The sequence below is a fragment of the Notamacropus eugenii genome, chromosome 2 (assembly GCF_028372415.1).
Source record: "Notamacropus eugenii isolate mMacEug1 chromosome 2, mMacEug1.pri_v2, whole genome shotgun sequence".
NCBI classification, from domain to species: Eukaryota; Metazoa; Chordata; class Mammalia; order Diprotodontia; family Macropodidae; genus Notamacropus; species Notamacropus eugenii.
Window position 1 is genome coordinate 116,277,279 of NC_092873.1, and position 6,620 is coordinate 116,283,898.

Here is a 6,620-nt window from a genome sequence, read left to right on the forward strand (position 1 = left end):
CAGCTACATCCTATCTTTCACCACCCTTCTTAATTCTAGTGCCTTCCCTCTGTTAATTATCTCATATTTTCCTGTGTGTAGCTTGCTTTTGGATACATTTGTTTATATATTATCCCCTCCATTAGATTGTAAGCTCCTTGAGAGCAAGTATTGTCTCTTTGCATCTTTTTATATCCACAGTGATTAAAACAATGTCTGCCACGTAGTTGTTGCTTGATAATTATTTATTGATGAGTGTGTGTGTGTGTGTGTGTGTGTGTGTGTGTGTGTGTGTGTGTAATATGATAAATTGAGGGTAATCTCAAAGGAAAGGCACTAAGATTAAAGAGACTTAACCAAGCCCCCAGAGCTTCCTAGATAAGGAAGGACTTTAATGGATACTTAAAGGAAACCAAGTAAGGTAAAAGGCAGAAAGGCAGAGGGATAGTGTTCCAGACATGGTGCCAGTGAAAATAGTCAATCTGGGATATGGCATACCAGGTGGGAGGAACAGAAAGAAGACGACTTTTGCTAGACTGAAGTAAGAAGAGTAAGTTATAAGAAGACTGAAAAAGTAGGAAAGGGGCATGTTATGAAGAGCTTTGAAAGCCAAACAGGATTTTATATTTGTGACTGGAAATAATAGGGAATGTTTTGTTAAATGAGAAGGGGAGGGGAACAGACCTGTGCTTTAAGAAGGCCAATATGAAAACCTCATGGAAGACAGTAGGGAGAGACTTGAGGTTGGGAGACCAACCAAGGCTATTGCAACAGTCTAGGCATGAGATGATGTTAAAGCCATATACCAGGATCATGGCAGTGTCAGACAAGAGAAAGGGGAGTATATGAAAAATGTTACAAAAGTAGGAAGAACAGAACTTGACAACTGGTTGCATATAGGGGGTGGAAGTGAGGACTCAGGGATGATGCATAGTATGCATATTCAGGGTATAAGTGGTACTCTACACAGTCTGGACTTTGGAGAGTATAAAGTACATTATAAACACGATGTGGCTGGTAAAAGGAAGAAAAAATAAGAGGTTGATTTTGGCATACTATAAGAAGTAGACTATGCATTCTCTCATTCATTTTTCTTTCATTTTAAAGTTATTTAACATTTGAATGAGTGTACAGTTTTTAAGACTAAACACCCCGAACTGATTTCTGTACTAAGCCTTTCTGATGGCCAGTACATGTACATATCACCTAGACCAGCCGATGATACTTATTTCTGCATAGTAAGAGCATAGAACAACAATTGAACATCTTGAAAAATAAAAGAAAAAGAAAAAAAAAGTCCTGCAAGTTGAGACCAATTTATTCAGTGGGCCAGCAAGCAGAGATTTATAGTAATCTAGCCTAGAGGAAACAGAGGTGTAGATGAGCTGCTGGGAGTCTGATCTAATGACATAGATGACCAAAGCTGAACTTTTAAGAGAAAAAAAAATCATTTGATTCTTCTTTCCAATCCAACCCCACAGCCTACATGTTGAGTAGCCATGAGCTTACCAGCAGGCTTCTGAACATGAAAAAGGAAGCAATAAAACATCAAAGAATTGCACGAGATCCTTAAGCAGCCCTAGTGGCCAGTCCAACATAGAGGGAGTGGTAATGAATGAAATGGTCACCATTAGCAGCAAGACCAGACAGTTCTTAAAAGTCCAAAGCTAAGACCCCAAATATTCTAACATACCTAAGCAATACAGGGGCAAAATAACTTTCGGTTAAAAATATGTTCCTTTCTGTTGACATGGATTGTCAGAAGGTAATATGAAAATCAGGGAGATGCCATATAAGACAATGCTTTGCAAACTTTAAAGTTATGATTATTCCAATATTGTTACTATAGAGGGAATGTGGTGGCACTGAAAGGAGCTATCCTTGGAGGTAAGGAAAGCAGGACTCAAGTCCTACTTCTGACACATACTGGTCATATGATCTTGGACAAGTCAGTGCTGTAGGCTGTATTCTTTCTAAGACTATAAGTTTCAGAAAAGGCACCAACTGGTAAGGAGTATTTCTTAACTGAAATTTCTCTCCCTAAACCAGTAAAATAATACATTTAGATCAAATGACTGTTATGTTTATTTTACTTTCACAAAATTTTTCTTCCATAGATCATATTTCATGAGATTCATATATTGATTGCTGGAATAGACCTTCAGGATTATTTAATTTTAAAAAGCTGTGGTCCATGGGGGGAAGTGAATTTACAGCTAACAAGTGACAGAGCTGAGAATCATTCATGCATTAAATATGTATTTATAGGACACCTTCTATATGTGACACCATCTGGGCATTATGGGAGATTATTAGTTATTATTAATGCTAAAAATAGCTAGTATTTGTATAGCTCTTTAATATCTAATTTATTCTTACAGCAACCCTAGGAGTTATATGTTACAATTATCCCTATTTTACAGATGACAAAAGTGAGGTAGACAGAGGTTAAGTGACTTGCCCAGGGTCACCTAGTTAGTGAACTCAAGTCATCTTGGCTCCAGACCTGATGTTCAATTCACTGTGACACCTAGCACAGGATACAAATATGATATTATTTCTGCCCTTGAGGAGTTAATAATCTAATAAGGAAGGCTTTGTGGGCATTAATATTATAGTATCAATGAACTGAGAACTTGAAGGGATCTTAGAATGCCATCTCTTCCAAAATCTTCATTTTAAAATGAGGAAACTAAAGCGAAGAAAACTGAAGTGACTTGACCAAAGTCTCACAGAGAGCAAGTAGTAGAGTGTCTGACTTCAAATCCAGCAACTTTTCCATGTGTCATAATATTTATATTATGAATATGACATTTCTACTTAATAGGTGCTCTAAGGATAGGTACAAAGTGCAATTGGAGTTCAGAGTGGAAAGAGATCACTTCTAACCATGAAACTAGGTGGCAAAATGGGTAGAGTGTCAGACCTGGAGTCATGAAGACCTGAATTCAAATCTAACCTTAAATATTTACTAACTGTGTGACTCAGGGCAAGTCATTTAAGTTCTGTCTCAGTTTCTTCAACTATAAAACAGGTATGGAAGATGGCAGAGTAGAAAGACACATATACTCTAGCACTTCCCCCACAGCTTGCAAAATACTTGTAAAAAATGACTCTCAACAAATTCTAGAGCAGCAGAAGACACAGAACAACAGAGTGAAAGAGATTTCCAGCCAAAGGTAACCTGGAAGGCTGAACAGGAAAGGTCTATCTCACAGGACTCTGAGCAGAGCAGAGCACAGTCCTGGCCACATGGCACTGGGAGGAATAGGACCTGAACAGACCTCCAGGGCAGAGTTCTCAGCAGGGAAGGTCCAAGACACCTCAACCCACAAGTGACAAAGAAAGCTTCAAAGGTCAGTGGGGGAGGGCTTTCTCAGCTAGGTGAGAGGGAACAGGGTTTCTCCAGCAACAGCCCCAGGTGATGGCAGAGGCTGCAGCAGCAGACTGTAGGCAGCTATGAGGCTGGGAAGCAACCTGGATCCATTGTTCAGGCAGCTCAGCTTAAAGCCTCTGGCGGTAGGGAGCAGCTGATCTAAACCTCAGCCCTGAGTGATGGCCCCTCCTGCACTCAAAGCCCAGGGAAAATCAGCAACTGAGTCTTATCTCTTGACAAAGGATACAGAAATTAAGTAACTGGCTGAGAAAATGCTCAAAATTGGGGAAAAAATTAAGATCATAGAAGGTTACTTTCTTGGTGAACAGGTGTCTCTTCCCATCCTTTCAAATGAGGAAGAACAAAGCATACTGTCACAGAAAGTCAAGGCCCCTGCCTCCAGTGCCTCCAAAGGGAACTTAAACAGGGCTCAGGCAATAGAAGAGCTTGAAAAGTGAGTTAGAATGCTAAAGGAGAGCCAAAAAAATGCTGAAGATAATAACACCTTTAAAAAGAAGCTAATTCAATTGGAAGAATAGGTTCAAAAAGCCAATGAGGAGAAGGAGGCTTTAAAAAGCAGAATTAGCCTACTGGAGGAGAAGGTCCAAAAGCTCACTGAACAAAATAGTTCTTGAAAGAGAGAATTGAGTTCAGGAAAATAAATGACTATGAGATAAACCAAGCAGTTAGAAAACAAAACCAAAAGTTTGAAAAAAATAGAAAACCACGTGAAACCTCTCATTGGAAAAACTGACCTAGAAAATAGATCCAGGAGAGACAATTTAAAAATTATGGGAGTATCTGAAAGCCATGATAAAAAAAAATAGCCTAGACATTATCTTCCATGAAATTATCAAGGAAAACTTCCCTGATGTTCTAGAACCAGAGGACAAAATAAATATTGAAAGAATCCACCAATCACCTCCTGAAAGAGACCTGAGAAGAGAAACTCCTAGGAATATTGTGGCCAAATTTCAGAGTTTCTAGGTTAAGGAGAAAATATTGCATCAGCTAGGAAGAATCAATTCAGGTCTGTGGAAATACAATCAGGATAATATAGGATCTGGCAGCTTCAACATTAAGGGATTGAAGGGCTTGGAATAGGATATTCCAGAAGTCAAAGGATCTGAGATTAAAACCAAGAATCACCTACCCAGAAAAATTAAATATAATACTTCAAGAGAATAAATTGCCATTCAGTGATATAGAGGATTTTCAAGCATTCATGATGAAAAGACCAGAACTGTATAGAAAATTTGACTTTCAAATGCAAGAATGAACAGAAGCTTAACAAGGTAAACAGGAAAGAGAAATCATAAAAGACTTTGTAAAGCTGAGCTGTTTGCATTCTTACATTGAAAGAAAGTATTTATAACTCTTGAGATTTTTCTCAGTATTTGGGTAGGTAGAGGGATTGTACACACACACACCCACACATACCCACACACACACACACACACACACACACACACACACACAGAGAGACAGAAAGTATAGAATCAGAAGAGATGATACTCACAAAAAAATAAAATAAAAATTGAGGGGTGAGAGAGAAAAATACTGGGAGGAGAAAGGGAGAAAGGGAATGGGACAGGCTATAACTCATAAAAGAGATAAGAAAAATCTTGTTCAATGGGAGAGAAAAGGGAGAAGGGGAGGGGGGAAAAGTGAAGCTACTTTCTCCACATATGGTTTAAGGAGGGAATAACATGCTCACTAAATTTGTTATGAAGATCTCTTACACTACAGAAGAGTAGGGAAGGTGACAAGTGGAGTGAGGGGAATGACAGAAGGGAGGGCAAATGGGAGAAGGGAGTAAATAGAAATAAACACTTTTGGGAAGGGACAAGGTCATACGAGGGAATAAAAAAAATAAAGGGAGATAGAGTAGGATAGAGGGCAATATAGTTAGTATTACACAACATGATTATTATGGAAGTCTTTTGCAAAATGACACAGATATAGCCTGTATTGAATTGTTTGCCTTCACAGTGGGAATGGGTAGGGAGAGAAGGAGAGAAGTTGGAATTCAAAGTATTAGAAACAAATGTTGACAATTATTATTGCATATAACTGGGAAATAAGAAACACAGGTAATGGGGTATAGAAATTTATCTTGCCCTACAAGAAAAGAGAGAAGGTGGGATAAGGGAAGGGTGGGATGTGATGGAAGGGAGAGTACATTGAGGGAAGGGGTAATCAGAATGCAAGGTATTAGGGGATGGGGGAGAGGGGAGAGATGGGGAGAATAATTGGACATGTTACAAAGTGATGTAAAAGCAATTAGTATTAAAACATTGACTGCATTAATTACCGAAACTAAATCAGAGACATCTTTAGTCTGGGGAAAAGAATTTTAGTCTAAATTTCCTAGCAGCAGATATCCTAGGGTAAAATTTGGCATTGATGGAAAAGTTAAAGTTTTAATGGTAAATTTGACTTCATGATTGTTATTTAATCAGGAAATAGAACATGTATAGAAAGGCATGTAAGCCACTTAAGACTTGCTTCAAAAGAGGTTCCTTAGCCAAAGTGAAATTATAATCGTATTTGAAACCTGGTTATTGGAACTTGCTATTTTAAGATGCTATGGGGCTATTAACTGACTGTTCTTCTGAGTCTAACTCCAGGTATGGATAGCAAGCAAGGTGGTCTGAGCCTCCAATCCATGATGCTAGTAAGCCTACAACATGCTGATATGAACTGCAGAAGGTGATCTCATGTGAAGGGTGGGAGAGTGGCTGTTCAGCCTGGGCTGAGGTAGGATTCTCCTGACTCAATTTCCGCACTGACACCTGGCAGACTTTAAGCCTGACTGAATGCAAGTTGACCATCTACTCCTGCCTGGAATTACCACGAAGCTGGGGAGATATTGTTTCCCTGCAATGTCGCTACTCTTACTGGCAATTTCCTATAGTCAAAAGGTTTGTAAGCTTAATACCAGATCTATTAAATTATAGATTTTTGGTAGGGGAACATCCAAGGTTAAATCTAAAATTAAGGTATTAGGCTTAGGACTTTAGATCAACAACAATAAGCTAGAGTCCTTTAATTCTTAGTAATAGTGTTGAGACAATTAGGTCAAGGGCTTGTGAAGTTAGCATACATAATTATTATTTGTGTCTCAGATGGTTAATGTTAAAAAAAAAATTGTTTGTGGTTTATATTGTAAAATGCTTTAAAAGAAGAATCACCTGACCAAAAGTTGGAATTGTTTTATGTAACATGAAATGTGTTAAAAACGAAAAAAATACAAAATAACAAA